This window comes from Lemur catta, chromosome 13 (genome assembly GCF_020740605.2).
Source record: "Lemur catta isolate mLemCat1 chromosome 13, mLemCat1.pri, whole genome shotgun sequence".
Taxonomy (NCBI): Eukaryota; Metazoa; Chordata; class Mammalia; order Primates; family Lemuridae; genus Lemur; species Lemur catta.
In genome coordinates, this window is record NC_059140.1 from 39,029,373 (window position 1) to 39,048,335 (window position 18,963).

Here is an 18,963-nt window from a genome sequence, read left to right on the forward strand (position 1 = left end):
ATAATAGCTGGGACTACGGGTGCATGCCACGAGGCCCAGCTAAGGGTTGCCAGAGTTAGTAAGTAAAAATAATGGATGCCCAATTAAATTTGAATTTCAGATAAATAATACTTTTTAAAATATAGATATGTCTTAAATATTGCATGGGACATACCTAACCTAATTTTTAAGAATCATAAAAGTACTCATTGCTTATGTGAAATACAAATTTAACTGGATGTTCTGTCTTGTATTTGGCAATCCAACTTGCATTTCCAACAAGTTCCCTGGTCACGAGGACATTGCTGGTCTCGAGACCACAGTCTGAGCCACAGATACAGACTCATGTGAGTGCAGAGCCCTGGGGAATATCAACATTTAACCAACAAGAAAATCTGAGAAGGAATGTAAGTGAGAGCAGAATTGTTTCCTCAGAAGGCAAAGGAGGAAAATGTTTCAAAAACACAGAATGGTCAACAGAGTGGCATGTCACAGAGAGTTGGAGGGAAGCTGAGTGTTGAAAAGAAGACATTAGACTTTGCAATGAGGGGGCCTTTGGGAATCTTTGTCAAAGCATTTCGGCACAGGAATGGGGGCAGGAGCCAGTTGGCTGTGACAAAGAGGGAGTGGGAGGAACATGGTGGTGGGGACAGTTTGCAGGTGAGTATTTGGGGGGTGGGCTTCTTTGTGAGGTGCAACGGAGGGAGATGTGGGGGCACTTGAAGGTTTCTTTTAATAAGGGAGACACTGAATATATGTATAGCCAGAGATGAAGCCAGTAGAGAGGGAAAGTCTGAAATTCCAGCGGGTAGGGAATGGCACATGGAGCACAAGAAGGGATTACCAGCTGGGGAAGCAGAAAGAAGATGGAACCAGGGAGGGCAATAGCTAGATTGAGTGGAGCACCAACTCAGCACCACAGCCTGGGACAATCTTATGTCAACCTCACAATTTGTCTGCCCCCCTACAGGAGAAGGAAGATCTGCTTAGAGAACTCTCTGCTGACCTTGATGATCACTATTGCAAGGGAGGAAAACTGTGTGTGTGTGTGTGTGTGTGTGTGTGTGTGTGTGTTGTGAAGGGGTGTTTAAAAAATTCTACGTGCTTAAAATATTTTTTTTCTGTAATTTATTCTTTCAGCAACTATTTTATTTGTTTTCATAGGACCATTCTCACAATTTTCCAAAATTGATTTTTCTTCCCAAGGGCTTTCTTTTTCTTTTTCAGCAAGCCATTTTAATTTCCATCTGGGGGCTGCAGTCTCTGATTTTGTTTGTACCTCATGCAAATATTTCCTTCTAGGGCTGCACCGCTCTGGCTGTTTATCAAGGGACACCCCCCGGCCCCCACCCCAGCCTCTCTGGGTGGACTCTGAGGCTTTCATTCTTGCCTTTCCCAATCATTTCTGCGTTAAATTTTTTAAAAATGGCTTTATATATTAAATGACCTAAACCTCATCATTAAAGCATCATTTTACTTGTAGTCTTAAAACTGTCTCAGGTTCAGTCTGCCTAAAAAGTCCATTTCTCAAACTGTAGTCTTAGGAGCATCTGCCCCAGACTCACTTAATGACTTAGTCTTTAGGGGGCGCCAGAAAGGCGAATCTTCCCCAAGAGCCCCAGCGATCCTCTTGAGTCACAAAGAGAACCACTTTGAGAGGTTCTGGAACACACAGGGAGACTCAGGCAGAAGCACCAGGGTCTTTGTCCTCTACTTGTGCATGCCTTACCTTTTCTCTGTTGGGGTCAACTTGGACTGTATCTCCTAGCCTGGAGGACTTGGAGGTGGGTCAGCGACAGAGAGAACCAGCGCCCAGAAAACTCGTGTGGGTGTGGCTCCTCCTGCGAGCTTGGTAGGATGAGCTGGTGAGGGGCTGAAGTAGATAAGCCATAGTGGATCGTTGGCACCACGGTGGGCAAAAAGCCCAAGAGACTTTACAGGCAACTTGTAAAGACGCCACGGCACTCTAGCCTGGGCAACAGAGTGAGACTCTGTCTCAAAAAAAAAAAAGTTATTTGATAAATAGCATTCAATTTTTATTCAAATGGGTTTAAAATATAGACGCTACTTACTGTTGAAACCCATTTTCCATGTTTTCCAAGTATTGTGTGTAAGAATGATCACACACATTGATCTCAACCTTGTCACTGCTGGTGTCCCTGGATCTTTCTTTACTGTGAATGTCTGAGGCAGAGGGCTGTGCCTCCTTTTCAGAAAGGAGTGATGAGAGGGGGTCTAACGACAGTCTAGGGAGCACAAGCAGTTTCTGTTCCTGACTCCTTCACAGCTTTTTTCTTGCCTAGAAGAGAGAGATACAATAATGGTTTTCAAAATGTTAGTTGTCTATTGTGTGCCACCCTAGAGAGCCTTGTTAAAGATATTTTAAGAAGGAAAACTTTTAGCTGACTGTTAGAGAGAACCATTCTTTTTTTTTTTTTCACATGATCACCTTTTTATTATAAAACAAAACAGGTCTGTCTCCGCGAGTGGCGAGAGATAGACTGACTAACTGACTTATATAGTCAAGGAAAACCTCACTGATAAGGAACCATTTAAGCCAAGGCCTCACCATAAAATTGGTTTCACTGATCATCACCTAAGAGCACATTTAGGAATAACATTAATCGGGTGTTGGGAAAATGTAGGGGGGGAGGGGATGGGTGTATACTTACATAATGAGTGCGATGCACACCGTCTAGGGGAGGGACTCGCTTGAAGCACTGATTCGGGGGTGGGGAGGGAGGGCAAGGGCAATATACGTAACCTAAACTTTTGTACCCCCATAATATCCTGAAATAAAAAAAAGAAAAGAAAAAAAGGAAAAAAAATGAGGGAAGGTTGTTAACCAGAGGAAAATCAAGTTGCTGTTACTAAAAGGGGGGAGAAGAAGATATTAGGCAAGCAAAATCCAACACACGGCCTCTATATAGGAGATGTCCTATACATCAGTAATTATATAGTAAGGCCAGGAGTGATGCCTGTCTTAAGTGCTTACAGCCAAAGATTAGGTAGGAGAAATGGATGACTTCAAGGACAGCTGTCCACAAACACCTTCCAGGAGGAAGCCTATGAACTAGGCCTTTTAGACAGGTAGGATTACGGTAGATGAAGATGAGGAGGCCTTTCAAATATGTGGAAAGGCATGAACAAAGGCAGGGAGGTAAGGACCCTCTGGAGGTTTTCCAAGTTTGCTGGGAACTTTTGGGAATGAAGTTTGGAACTTTGATTGGGGGCTAGATCTATACATAGTCTAATAAGTGCTAATCCTTTATGCAGATTTCTTCCACATATGATTTCAAAAAAGAGTAATTTTGGCAGGCACCAGGAATAGGATTATTCTTCCCATGTTACTGATGGGGCAAGTGAGGCCTAGTGCAAGAGATGCCTGCTGAGAGTCCGCCCTCTTGTGTCCAGAGACGGAACAGCACAAGAAGCCCAATTTCTGCCCTCCAGCCCAGGACTGTGGCCCTTCCCCCATCCACAGTAAAAATAAAATCTGGGGTTGGAAATCACCAGGACAGCAGCTGTGGCTCAGCCCCACGTCCAGCCTGAGGACACCTTTGGAGGAAGCTGTGGGAACAGCCATATAGGCAGAAAGAAGGTACCTGACTTGCATAATAGCTAAGAGCAGAGACTCTGGAGACAGGCCTGGTTTTGATTCTCGGTTTCATGACTTAAGGTGTTACCTTGGGCAGATTATATAACTTCTCTAAGCCTTAGTTTCCTCATCTATAAACAAGGTAAAGAACAATACCTATCTTATAGGATGGTTCATGAGGTCTGAATGAGGTATTGCATATTAAGAACTTAGCACTCTCTTCCTTTTCCAGTCTGGTCTCCTTTTCCTTGTCCTGTCTGGTCTCCTTCATCTGGTCTCCTCTCCTCTTCCTCATCTAGTCTCCAGTTTTATTATTTCTTAATAACGTCTCTACAGATAATGCAGCCCCTTATTGTCTGCTCAAGGCTAAAGAGATTTAAGTGAACATGTGTGAGATTTCTGTGAAGTTTGCTTACAAGCAACTGACCTAGTTGGGAAGAATAATCCTTCTTGCCCCATTTCTTTAGTGCTTTCTGCAATATGTTAGGTGGACATGATGATTGGAGTTCAAACAGCCTTCTTGGACCATGAGGGGAACTTGAGATGGAGGCGAGTGATAGGGCAGGACAGGAAGAGAGGACCCAGGTCTTTGATTGTATGGACATGCACCTCCAGTGAGTCACACCCTTGCGCAATCCCCTTTCATTGAGTTGGGATGAAACCTATGACTTTCTTATTGTAATCCATAAAAGATGGCAAAGGAGATGGGATATTATTCCCATGATTATGTTACATTATTTGTAAAGGTGAAGGAATTTTGAAGATGTAATTAAGATCCCTAATCAGTTGACTTTGAGCTCATCAAAAGAGAGATTATCTTGGGTAAGCCTGAGTTAATTGGGTGAGCCATTTAAAAGAGGTCCTACACTTTCCCCAAATTCAGAGACTCCATCAGCAGAAAGTCCTTTTCTCCGTTGCTATCCTTGAAGAAGTAATGCTACATGAATTTTACTGGTACAAGGAAATGAATTCTGCAGCAACCTGAGGGATTGTGGAAGTGGATTCTTCACTAGAGTCCAGATGAGAATGTAGTCCAGCCAACACCATGGTTTCAGCCTCGTGAGACCATCTAGCCAAACCATACCCAGATTCCTGACCCATGATAACTGTGAGATAATAAATGTGTGTTGTGTGAAGCTGTTAGGTTTGTGCTAATGTGTTACGTAGCATAGAAAACAAATACATCCATGTCTATGTTGTTGCTGTGACAGCCCAGGAATGCCTACCTTCGTAAGTGAGCAAGAATTAAACTTCCTGCTACTTTAAGCCATTGGGATCTTGGGTTTTCACTTATAGTTAGCTGAACCTAACCTTAAGTGATTCATGGCATAATGAAGAAGGATTTATGGAAGATGAATTGTGGATACAATTGAAAAGTGGATACAATCTCAGAAAGTGGAAACTATGGTGGTTGGAGGTAAAACACAGTTTTCATGGGGCAGAATAAATAAGGGAAAGTACTGAGTGTTTTGAAGAAAGAAAGAATAATTTCGTTTGTTAGATTACTAGATTGAGTGAGATAAGGCTAGAAAGGTAGATTAGAGTCAAACCCAAAATCCAAAAAGAGTTTAGATATTGTTTTTTAAGCAATGGAGAGCAATGGTGATTTTCTGACCAGGGTGGTAGCATGATCAAAGCTGCATTTTTTTTATCTTAAAAAATGCAGTTTGAGTCAGTTTAGACTCTTTAGACTGCAAAAACATATCTCAGAGTAGATTTTGTCTTAAAGAGCTTTATGGGAAGAAGACTGGAGAAGAGCAACAGGAACTCCAGGGGTTGAGACCTCAGCAACTAGAACACGAGACTCATCCCCCAAGGCCTCCCCTCTGATTTGCTTCATTCTCTGCTGCAGTAAGTGCACCTAACGGCTCCCCACCAAAGTGGAAAGAAGGGACTTCCCGCCAGTTCTGGTAAAGATATCATTGCTGGAAGCTGCGCTTTGATTGAGCAACCTTGGAAAGGGTCAAGGAGGGGGACACAGTGATTGGCCTGGCCTGGGGTGTGCTTGTGGGACGTCTGCTTCTAGAAAAAGGAGACAGAGGAATAACAACAAAATGCTTACAGGTGCAATTTGAATTTCACAATTCTGTTTTTTCATATCAGGGCCTCAAGGACAGACGACACACTCATATGATTACACTCCTGCTAAGGGAATAAGGCTTTAGTTGAATTTACATTTAATTTAGGGGTTGAAGTATGTACTAGAGGTTATTCAGCATCGCTCCTCTGCCTTTTGGCTAAGACCAAGTGAGGTTATTCATAATTAAAAAAAATTATTTCTCCTTATCAGTATCAACATTAATCAAACCATAAACTATATAATTTAAGCTGGTTTCCACTATAAAAATTTTTTAGTGCTCAACTATTAGTTTATTGAATGTCCAAAGCATGTAAAACACTGTGCTGTGCTTATGGTGTCTATCAATGGAAGAAAAAAAGAATTTCAGAGTAGTTCTTTACAGGGACTTCCAAGTTCTTGAAATAATCTCAGCGAAATACTGACTTTCGTTCATGAAAGCAATACTCTTTTGCTCAAATGTATTAGTAGACAGGTATAGAATTGTTAAATAAAATCTCAGGTCGTCTAAGAAGCATCCTAATTAAACCTGCACCTTTTACCAGGTATACTTCAAGTAGTACCTGTGGAATGTTTAGAAAGTTTAGAATCCTTCTCTAAATTTCAGGGCATATTGATAATCTATACATTTTTATTTGGAAATATTTAAGCATATAAATTTGACTCAAAATCTGTAATTGACTTGATAAACACCCATCTCAGGAATCGAAGGTGCAGCACTTAAAATACTCAAAATGCATTTTAAAAAATGTGGTTGAAATACTTGGAAGATGCCGGGCAGCTCCCTGGTGGGTGCAGTCATTGCTCTTCACCACTAGGTGCTGCTGTTCCTCCACCACATGTGAATCTGTAGTTTCAAAAACAAAGTGGATGCAAACCAACCTAGTTCTTTATCTCTTAGCTACAGTTTAAACACAAGGTATGACTTTATTTAGTGTATTTACTCATTATCATAATCATACAGTATTTTGAAAGTGGTAGGCGAGGCACTCAAAACTTTGTAGAAATTGAAATTTATACCTGCCTTCTCTAGTATCACATTTCAGAAAACTGAAGATTATCAACACCCCTGCTGCTATTACTTCTTATTGATCTAAGGAGGCTACAGGATCCTAATTTCATTAAAAAGATGGTTGAAAAGCCCATGATTTCCCCCCAAAAAGGTGGCAGATTGTAATATCTAAACAATTTCACATGTGAGATAACAAAAAATACAAAATTCTAAGCTATTAGTTATGTATTACTAACAACACGAAGGTAATGTTGATACAGTGCGTATCTATGAAGGAGGAAATGTATGGAATCTGTTTATAGTCTCATGCCAAATGTTTGAGATACATGGTAAGCACCTGAGAGATAGGAATCCCTGTTTAACTGGCCTGGAAGCATTTTTCCCACCCTCCACTTGTGAATGCATAGTAAACATTTTTTAAGATAAGACACAAACCACTTTCATATTTACGTCCACTGGGCCCTTTTGGGAAGAGATTTATACATTTTCCTAAAGCATCTAACTTTCAATTCAGTGATTCTAAATATTGAAACTTTTACCTTTTCTTTTCCCAATGAATTAAAAATATGAGATGGGAAAGAATTAAAAGCTAAACAAATGGTGATTTAAAAGTTAAAACCAGCCAACAGGTCAAATTAGTTGCTTCGAAAACATTTGTTCACTTCCCTCAGATCTAGCCATCAGTTTAACTGTTCATTCACTGACATTCATTTATTCATTGATGAAACTTTCATTGAGCAAACTCATGTATTTCAGATACAAAAAGAGAGATGAAATGGCCTCTATTTTGTGGAAGCTTAAAGTTTAGGGTAAAGGGGGACACGTGAGGAAGAGAGCTGGTCAGACATGCATAGAAATCGACACAGTGACAAGGGATCATCTTTCATGTGGGTGTGATGACAGATATGAATATAAAGATCTTTGGGTGATTTTAATGCACCTTGAGGCAAAGTGGACAAAAATTCTTCACTATTTGAATAGATGTGTTGCTGAACCTGCTGATAACTTGGCTGTCCATTGCCTGTTGGCCCTCCAGGTAAATTTCTCCCACCTGCCCTCCCTTGTTATGCCATTGCAGCTGGATGTGGCCACAAGACTAAGTTTTGGCCAGAGAGATGAATGTGACAGCATTGGGCAGGACTTCTGGGACAGGTGGGCTGCCAGGTGCTGCCTGCCTTCCCTTGGCCATCAGCACATGCCACAGTCATGAGTGGTGAGCTCTATTGCCATTCATCCTAACTGGGTCAAGGGAGAGGTAGAAATAAAGCCAACACCTGGCTTTTGTTTTACTCTTATCTGTTGAGTCTGGTTTCCCTGTTAAAGGTCCATTTGGATGATAGGAAGAAAAACCTGCTTTTTAACTTTGGAAGTAAGAAATTAGTCTTTAGATGGACAGAAATAGATAGAAATGACATAATGATCGAATCTAGCAATTTGACCTCTTTCACACAAGCAAGAGTACAAGTCACCAACAAAGGTTGCTTTTGAAGGTCGAAAGAGAATTTAAGTGAAAAGAATATTGATTAATTCAGGAGAAGCTGAAAAGGGCCTGCTGTCTTGGTGGACTCCAAGCTGCAGAATTCAGACGTGTATTGTTAATAAAGGAGGCTAAAGTGGTAGTGAGCCAGAGAGACAACAAAGGCCAGGGGTGGGAAATGATCCTCCCCCCCATTATCCCCTCTTGCCTAGAAACCCCATTATATGCTCTATTGGCTCGCTGCACTCCTCCTTTGAGAAGAAAAGAATATTGAAGAGTAATCCGATGTCTTTAAGTGCTATTTTGAGAAAGCCCTGCTCATCCATCCCCTCATTTCCCTCCTTGCGCAGCTTGGATTCATTCCATCATTTTAATCACTCCCTTGTCTACCCCTCCACCTCCCTCCCTGGGTACATCCAACCCTTAGCTTCACCTGAACAGCTGAAAATAGGTGGAGGAAAAAAACACGTATGGTTTGCCTATGCTATTATTCTTTCTTGACAAACTCTTTCAGTGTGGTATAAAGAAAAAAATTTAACTGAGCCCAGATTATTTTCTTAATCAGTCAAATTCGTTCAATCAACATCTGTCAAGGGCATTGTGAATGTGATAAACATAGGCTTGTTTATTTATTGTAAAATTTGTTTCATGTCTGCATCCTCTGATGAGGAGAGGGACTTCGTCTGTCTTAGGCATAGCTGTATCCCAGCACCTGACACAGTGCCTTACACATGATAGGCACTCAATACATGCAGACAGCTGCTTCCACAGACCAAAAGAGCATCCCTGAATACTTAGAGCAGTTTATGATGGGTCAGTATGACTTCTAGTTAGAGAGCTAGAAGGATCAGAGGATGATGGAAATTGTTTCAGGAAAAGGATCAGATAATCCAAACATGTATAAAGTTCTTAACCATGGAATAATTATGCTACTGTCCTTGGGGTATATTAAGGTCATCTGGTCTTATACTAAATTTGGTAGGGTAAAGTTAAACGGACAATTCCTGAGGTAAAAGCTTTTTATTTCTATCTGTAGAATTTCTATATGTCTATGGATGAGATATTTGTAAACAATATGAACGCAGGCTGATGACTCCTCTGGGGAATGGCTCAGGGGTAAACAATCAAAGGGCTGTTGAAAATCTGATTGCTTTGATTTTTTAAAGTTCATAGACTTTTTTTTCTTAGAGGAGTTTTAGGTTTACAGAAAAATAGAACACGAAGTACAGAGAGTTCTCATACATTCTCGTCCTATCCCCCCAGTTTCCATTATTGTGAGCATCTTGCATTGGTGTGGTACATTTATTACTATTGATGAACCAATATGGATACATTATTATAATATTAATTGAAGTCTATATTTTACATTATGATTCACTCTACATTATGTAGTTCTATGGATTTTCCCAAATTTATAATGACTGCTTCAATTTTTATCCAGCATAAGGACTAAATAATATAAGGTTTTGGTAGAATGAATAGATGAGAAACCAATATAATTAAAAAATCAGTTTGAGCAATAAAATGATTTAAATTATGTGGATTGGTGCTGTATTATTTAATAAGTCTTTATTTGCACTGTCACGTTCTTATAGAAGTAGATTTATTAGTAAATGTTCACTTGTTATACTTGTGTGGTTGAATCTATTGAAATAAATGAATAAAATTGATTATAAAACTCTTCGGAAATGTTTCATAAAAATGAGAGAATTGCCCTTACATTTAGTCAAAGATTTAACAACAAGAAAAAATTATGTCATTTTTTTCCCCAAATCTCATCACTGGGTATTCAAGCATCTGAAGTATGATCGATCTATCGTTTGGCACAGCTCCTGAGACACAGGGAGTATATGGGGCATACTAGCTATTGATTATGATTCTAAGGTCTCTAACATTAAAGCTATTAAATCAAGTTTTAATACCCAAAATTGGGAGAGATTAGAAAAAAATGCCATTTTTTTTTTGCATAAGCAGGTGGTGAAGAAAATTGTCCAGCATTTGAAAGAAGTAGAGATAATCCAGTGCAGCTTCTCAGCCCAAATCATGAATCCTGTCTATGCTGCCTGTCTTAGATGGGTCTGCAGCTTACGTCTACGGCAGTGCTGGCAACTTGCTTCTTGCTGAAGTGAACTTTCCTATTAATGGGTGGCTCTAGCTGTTCAGAAGGTTTTTCTTTAACTTCTAAGTGTATGTCCTAGTTTTGCCCTTTGATGTTGGAAAGAATATAACTGTGCTATGGTCTGAATTTTTGTATCCCCCTCAAATTCACATGTTGAAACTTAATCCCCAATGTGATGCTAGTAAGAGGTGGGGTCTTTGGGGGGTGATTAGGTTCTCATGAATGGGATTAGTGCCCTGATAAAAGAGGCCTGAGGAGCTTGTTCGCCCCTTCTATTACATTAGGACACAGAGAAAAGCAGCCATGTGTGAATCAGGAAATAGACCCTCATCAGACACCAAATCTATCTTGGACTTCTTAACCATGACAACTGGGAGTCATAAATTTCTGTTGTTTATAAGCTACCTACTTTATGGTATTTTGTTATAGCAACCTGAATCTGAACAAGCTGCCACGCTGCTTCCAATAGTACACCCTTCTAGGCTATTCCACTGCATTCTAGGTGAAAACAAAACAAAACAAAAAGCTCTTGCTATTACATTGTTTTTAGATTCTTCACACCTTTGCTTACACGCTTTTAAAAACACCCTTGCCTACTAAAACAACTCTTCAGATTGTGACGTCTAGAATCAAACAGACATAAGTGACAGATGCAGTTTTACTATCAGTTACTGTGTTTTTATGATTGCATGCTCAGCTTTGATCTTTGAGATGAGGGGTTAAACTTGAATAATTTCTAAGGCCTTTACCAACTTTTTTTTTATTATTTCAAAATATTGTGGGGGTACAAATGTTTTTGGTTACATGGATTGCTTTTTTTATGCTTGAGTCAGGGTTATAAGTGTGCCCATCACCCAGCTAGTGTTCATTGTACCTGTTAGGTAGGTTTTTGCTCATCCTCTTTACCAATTTTTAAAAGCTATTGTATCTGGTGTGTGTTTATATTGTATGTTTGTTACACAAACATGTACACAGCATATTGGCTTCTTGGACTCACAGTTGATGCAGAGTCCCATTGTATTTTTCATGTAAACTGCTGCTAAGCTGCATCATAAGCAAATGCATGAGTTTACTTTTACCCTTATTACATCTTCTCTTGTTTGTTTCTCTTTGCTGCTGAAGCCTATGTGGGTGATTTTGATTGTTAATTCCATAATGTTAAATTAGCCCACCAAAACCTGCGTCATCTCTAAATTTTCATAGCATGATTCCCCATATTCATGTAATTTGTTGATCAAATAAAATTTCAATAGAAAAGGGCTAAAATAGAATCTTGTTCCTAGTGCTTTCTATTCAGTGAGACATTTTTCTATCCATCAATAATCTTTGAATATATCGGTTTTACCAACAATGTGTCCATCTCATTGATATTATTGTCCAGTCTACATTTCTATATTTTTTCCAAATGTCTAAAAGGATATCATAAATGAGCTGTCAAATACCTTGCAAGAATATAATGCACTCAGCATTAACACAATGCTGAGGAATTACCAACGCTAAGGAAAAGCGTTTTGTTTGACCTGGCTTACTTGAGGTGAGTTCTATACATAGTCTGTTCTGTTTCTCTGGAGACCCCTGAGTCACACAAGAAGGTAAGGTCCCACCCTGTGATCTTCACCTGTGACATGTGTAACTCCTGGTGGCCGCTGCTACTGTCAGTCATTCAGTGTGATATTGTGCAGGTTCTCTTGGGCCATGGACCCATGAAACCATCCATGACTTCTGGCAAGATCGGACCTATAGCAGGGGCTCCATAAATATTTGAAGGGATGTTGAATGAGGTAAAGAGGAGCTAAACTTCTCTTGCACTGTTGACATTTCTTCCAGAAATATCCACTGCAACCATGTAAAACTGCTTCCTTTGCAGTGTGCACATGTGTTCTTCCTCTTGTGGAGCCACTGCAGCCTGGGAGCTACGGGGAAACACCATAGTTGTTGTTTGGGATGGCAGTCTTGCCCTCTTTGGGTGTTCAGTTCTTCGTTATTTCCTGGCCTATGCCCCTGGGTTGGGCACAGAGAGAAAGTCTTTTTTTTTTTAATTTTAAGGACACCTGTAATTTTTAAGGGCCCCTTTAGAACACCTCTGCCCAGACTTTACCTCCTAGATGTTGCCAGTGGCTGAACTTTTAGTTACAGACATAAAACTGAGCAAATTGTCAGTTGAGTTGCAAAGCCTAGGTTGAGAAATAAGCCCTGAAACTGAGAGTTCCAAACTGCCTAGATTTTGACTCAATCTTCTAACCAGAGAGCAAATCTGTGTTAGACGTGACTGTCTACTGGGAAGGCATGGGGAACCGCAGAGCAAATGCCATCTCCCCCGTCCATCTCAGATACTACTAAAGAGATGTCATCCGAGAGGGAGGAATAAAACTAGTAGAAGGACGAGGTGAGCAAATTCAACAAGGAGCTCTTTGGATTATAGAAGTGTAATGGAGACAGGAGAATGGCAGGGTAGGGGCAGAAACCTACACTCACGGTGTGACCATTCCGTGCCAGACATTGTGGAATGAAATGCTTCACGTCATTTAACCTCACAAGAGTCCAAGGTAGGTGTTTACTCCATTTTAAGATAAAGATCTGAAGTTCAGAATATTTAAATAACTTTGCCCAATATCTTAGATTTTAAATAAACCCAGGAGAAGAATATAGACTCATCAATCTCCAAACTGTCTGATTTTCCCATCTATACTTCACTGTAGGAAAAGAAAAGTATTTTTTAAAAGTAAATCATATTAAGTAATATAAATGTAAAGTTTAGCATGCTTTGAGGCTGTTTCCTACTGTGAAATATTACATTTCTGCAGCAACTGGAAAGCAAATTGGGGACAAGTTCCCCCCCTTAATCATATCAAACAAATGATCTTACAATTATATAAGAAGTCAACCATTACAGTCTAGCCAGTGGCTTGGCTTCTCGTCCAAACCTCACAATGAAATATGCAGACTTTCTGGAACCACATATTAAAATCTCTGCAGTTGAATCAGCCCTTCTTTCTGAGTAACCTAAACTCAACACTATTCAGCATATTAGAGAACTCCAGGGATGAGATCTTTAAAACCCAAGTCAAAAGGTGAATACCTGATAATCATCACCTTAGTTCTGCAGTCATGAAAACTGGCTTTGTTCTCATTTGTTTTCAGGCATGTGAGTCTGTACTGCAGTAAGGTGCCTGTTTTAGAGCCCTATAAAAAGAGATCAACCAAAAATTTGGCATACATATAAAATAATAGGGCAATGTTCTTGTGTAAACTGGCTTTGAGGAAAATTCCTAAACAGATGTGTCAAAAATGGTGAGTGATTCCAGCATCTCTCAAATAAATGTATAGTCTCCAAGCTGACTATTTTGAATGACAGCTCTCATTTGGGCATTAAATTGAGTTGATTTGATTTGGCTGCTGAAGAGTTTAAGGAGCATGAAATGTGAAGTCAGGAAGCATCCATGTGCATCCCAGCTATTTGAGAGGCACTGTTTGCATTTTGACTCTACTTGAAAGACACCCTAATTTACCTAACCTTCCTGAGTTTCTTTTTTCACTTGTAACACAGGTCAGACAACATCTACCCAAATTGTTGTGATAATTAAGTGAATCTGACAATACGAAAGTATTCAAGACGGCAAAGCACTAGAATGTAATTACTCATGTATAAGTTAATATCTAAGTTTAATATCACAAGTTGAAACCAAGGCTTTCAAATTCTTAGGAACCATCGGTGATGTTAATAATTAGCCTTGGTCAGAAATTCCAGAATCACCCACACGTGTGTGAGGTCCAGCTATTTTTGTGCTTAATTTCATATATAAAGCCATAAGGAGAATGCATTTATTCAATTTTATGAGCCTCAGAAGACCAGTGGATACTGCTTGCTTTTGCATACTGGAACCTAGATCTCAGCAGTTTCCATGGACTCACTTTATCCTTGTCTAGAGTTAATGAGATCAGAATAAAACTAAATAAACATGCTAAGAACCTGGTGCTTTGCAAACCATAATGGTATCTGAGGGAGCCAGAAATAAAATCATGTTTATTGTGTGTATAAGACTGAGGTAGGCAAACAGTAGGACAATAGTATGTCAGTTCTGTCCATGGGCTAAAATATGTCCTTAGAGAGTCTTGCTTGAGGCAGGATTGTGCCATCAATAGAAGGCAGAAGGAAGAAATGAGAGCCAAGGACTCAACTCTTTCCTAACTTTAGTTCTTTCACAGTGGCTACTTTGAGTTTCTGGTTACCCGACAGCACAGAGCAAAAGCACAGTGACTTGAGAGTACTGTTTCTGCCCCCAGCAGAGATAAATAGCTGTGGTCAAGTTACTTAACCGCTCTTTGCTTCGGGTTTCTCATCTCTAAAGTGGGGAAAATTAGAGAACCTACCTCTTAATACATGTAAAGCACTCCTAGAGGTGAGGTGAGAAGCTGTAAAATACAATGTTAAAAAACACAGATTCTAAAGTTTGACAGCCTGGGCTCAAATCCCAGCTCCAGCACTTATTTGCTGCATGATCCTGGGAAAATTAGTTAACTTCTCTGTGCCTTAGTTTCTCACCTAAAAATTGGGTAATAATAGTACCAACCTCATAGAGTCATTGCGAGGATTAAATGAGTTAATACAGCTATAGTTTTAGAAACAGGGCTGGCACATAATAAGTGCTATGTACATACTTTTTACATTATTACTTGTTTCCATTATTACTTCTTCCAGGAAATAAAAATTAAACAATTTTCAACATTATTAACTTTTGTTTCTCTGGCTCTATTAAGTGTAAAAAATCATACTATAGTGATAATCACACAATGTTGGGATATTCCCTATTTTTCAGACCTAATATTTTGGCAATGTCTCTCACATGACATTGTCTCTCTCTTTTTTCAGATTAAATATTAGCATGGCTTTTACTAAATCTTTATTAAGATCATTCTTCTTCCTGATTTACACAAACTTAATGTTATTTAATCTCCGTATCCAATTCTTTTCTCCCTCTGAACACAGAGTGAATGATTTTTAAAGCCTGCATACAGAGCAGATTCACAGATATTGGGAGGATGATAAATGGATTAAACATTTGTTCAGGACAATTTCTGATTCTGCTTTTCCTCCCCTTTCCCCATAGATTCATTTTAATGTTTCTACCATTCATTTACTCATTCACTATTTATGGAGAAGACTTGTCAGGCACCATGGTAAGTGGTAGAAAATAATGATTCTGACACTTGATTTGTGTTTTACAACTCACTGATCATTTTCACATATACTAAATTCATTCAATCCTCAGAGGCACTCACTTCATTGTGTCACAGTTCTTCCTCCTCTTTTAACTTTTTATTTCTCTTAATGTTCTTCATTCCTTTCCTCAAATCTTTGGTGTGCAGAATTCAGTAGTCCTTCCTTATCCAAGGGGGACATGTTCCAAGACCCTCAGTGGATGCCTGAGACAGCAGGTGCTACTGACTCTGATTGCTGTCCATCAGAACACATTGCTGTGCATGTCTTCCACCCACAAATTTAATGCCTTTTCCGTCTTAACTAAGCACTTATCACCCACTGTGGCCACTAGTTTTGCAGTTTAACGTGTGACAGCAACACTAGTACAAATTCCTTTTTCCTTCTTTACAATTTCACAGACAGAAATTTCACAATTTCTATGTTGTTCCTGTAGACCTTTGTACATGATTTTTTTTCTTTCCTTATTGAGGACTTTTACCTTTTCACTTAAAGGAAGCACTTTTTGACTTCTCTTTGGCACATGTGAATTGCCAGCATTACTATTCTTGCACTTTGTGGCCATTATTAAGTAAACTAAGTGTTACCTGAACACAAGCACTGTGATACAGAGATAGTCGGACCTGAAAACTGAGATGGCTACTAAGTGACTCATGGTCAGGGAGCACAGATAGTGTGGATACACTGGACAAAGGGACGATTCAAGTCCAGGGCCGGACGAAATGGGACCACGGGAGATTCCATCACAGTACTCAGAATGGCATGCAATTTTAAATTTATGAATTGTTTATTTCTGGAATTTTCCACTTAATATTTTCAAACCACAGTTGACCTTGGGTAACTGAAACCACTGAAATTGAAACTTTGGATAAGGGGGAATAGTGAATACTGTATTTACTAAGTGCTTTTGTAGGGAGTGTAGTGAGAAACGAGTTTGAAGAGAAGGCAGTAGGTGGTGAGAAGATACAAACGAGATGAGAATCTAGGTCCAGAGATATTTCCAATATCCCACACTTTAGGACCAAAGGGCAAAGTACTTGCAGGCACACTGTCTCTTATGTAGGACAGTATAAACAGTCACTTGAAAAGGAACAATGACCATCAATGTATCCATCACTAGAAACTGGGTTGAGACTAAACCAGGGCCAGTGGTTTCCTAAATCCTCCCTTACCCCCTTCCAATTAAACTTAGTTAACATACTGGAGATGCTAAAGCATCATGACTCCCTTCTTCTAAACGCCTAGGCCCTCAAGTCCTAGCATGAGTTCCCCAATTATATTTCCTCTTCATAAGCCAACAGGCAAGACAGAACACTCAAACTTAACCAGAAAATTATTCCTTCTGTCTCAAGTCATATGTTCCATTCATTATAATGTTACTCATGCTCAACCTGGCTTCTATAAGGAAACACCAATGGCTTTTCTGCAGAAGACTAGCTTGTGGTGGATGAATACCTTATGGCAAGAAGTAGAGGACAATGGTAGTAGGCAGCTTGTAGTATATAAGCACACAGTATCTCTCACATTTGAGTTTGTACTGATCATTTAAGGGTATTTTAGAGATTCACAGGATACAAGCTGATAATACAATACATAAACTTTTTCTGTGAGACATGCTAAGTTCATTCCTAACCGAGGCCCCTTTAACCTGTTTGGGCCTCTGCCTGCGATACTCTTCCTCCAGAATTTCTCGTGGCTGTCTCTTTCTTACTGTTCAGCTCAAATGTCACTTTCACAGAGAGGCCTTCCCCAGGCACTCTCTATATAAAGTAGTATCTCCACACTCAGTCCCTCTATCTCATTGCACAATTTTATTTTCTTTGTGGCATTTGTCACCACCTGAAATGGACTTACCTATTTTTATACTGTATTTATTATCTGTCTCCATTACTAGACTGTAAGCTCCTAGAGGGCAGTGATTATTTTTTTTAATACACTGCCTAGAACATAGTAGTAAACCCTGAATAAATACTGGTGGAATACATGAGTGAGTAACAGACATTTATTGAATGCCTGTAACATGCCATCTTTGTTTTAGGCATTGAGAATGTAGCAATGAATCAAGCAGACTAAAATCTCCCAACTCTTGGAGTTGACATTCTAATGCAGGGAAACAGTCAACAAACAAGGAAGGGGAAGCTGCTTGAGTGGGGCTGTGCTGCATTAAGTAGGGGCATCAAGGAAAGGTCTTGCCCTAGAGACCTGAAGATGGTGAGAAGGGAGGCCCCTGCATGGTGAGGAAGATAAGGTGGGGAGGGAATGAGTCTTTTAGGCAAAGGGAAAAGGAAGTGCAAAGGCTCTAAGGAAACTGGAAGGGGGCTATGTGGCTTAAGCCAGCCAGCTCCCGGGGGAGTGGCAGATAGATCAGAGAGCTGTTAGTGGGACAGCTCCAAACATGTAGAGTCTTGTCCAGCCATCCCCAACCTTTTTGGCACCAGGGACCGGTTTCATGGAACACAATTTTTCCACAGACAGGAGCTGGGTGGAGTGGGGGGATTGGGAGGGTGGAGGGAGGAGGAGCTCATGCGGTGATGCTAGCAATGGGAGCAGCTGTAAATATGCTGTCGCTTGCCCCACCGCTGCTCACCTTCTACTGTGCAGCCCCCTGGTTCCTAAGTTTCATGGAAGACAATGTTTCCACGGAAGGTTTGGGGAGGAGCACCACAGAGCTCTGCCACCAGGTTCCCAACAGGCCATGGCCTGGTATTGGTCAGTGGCCTGAGGTTTGGGGACCACAGTTAAAGGCCACTGAAAGGACTTTAGTTTCTGCTCTTGTGCAATATGGGAAGCCACTGGGTGGGGGGGAGTGGCTGAGCAGAGTGACATACCTGCCTTTGGGTATAACAGAGTCTTTTTTTTCTGTTCTGGTGATAAAAGACTGTAGAGGTAGAGGTGGAAGCAATTAGAACAATGCAATAATCCAGGCAAGAGGTGATGGTGGCTTGGTCCAGGGTGGTGGCAGGGAGATGGTGAAACATGTTAATAGTCTGGAAGGATTTTGAAGGTAGAGCTCATAGGATTTGCTGATGCAATGAACAAAGTAATGAGACAAAAATATGTGCAGAATGGATATAAAGAAGGCTTTTCTTGGATTTATAGAAAAGAGACTGGTTTTCTCAGGTCTGTGACACTGATATAACAAACAGAAGCACAACTACCTAGAAATCCTGCGTTGGAACTTTTGTGTCATCTATTATTTATCCCAAAGAACATGACAGAAAAAAAAAACAGTGGTGAAATATATTCAGTATCAAAATCTGTACTTGCAATTAAGCAAGCTGGTTTGGGGCTTGATCTCATTTCAGCACACTGACACGAGTGCAATAATTGTTCAGCAGACATAAACATTTCAAAACGAAAATGACACTTATCCGTGAGGAGACTGTGAAGCTCACTGGGTAGTTACACAAAAGGGTGAAACATTATTAAGAACAAAGATCTTGCCTGATTTATCCTGATGGTTGGTCTGTACTTCAAAATGAT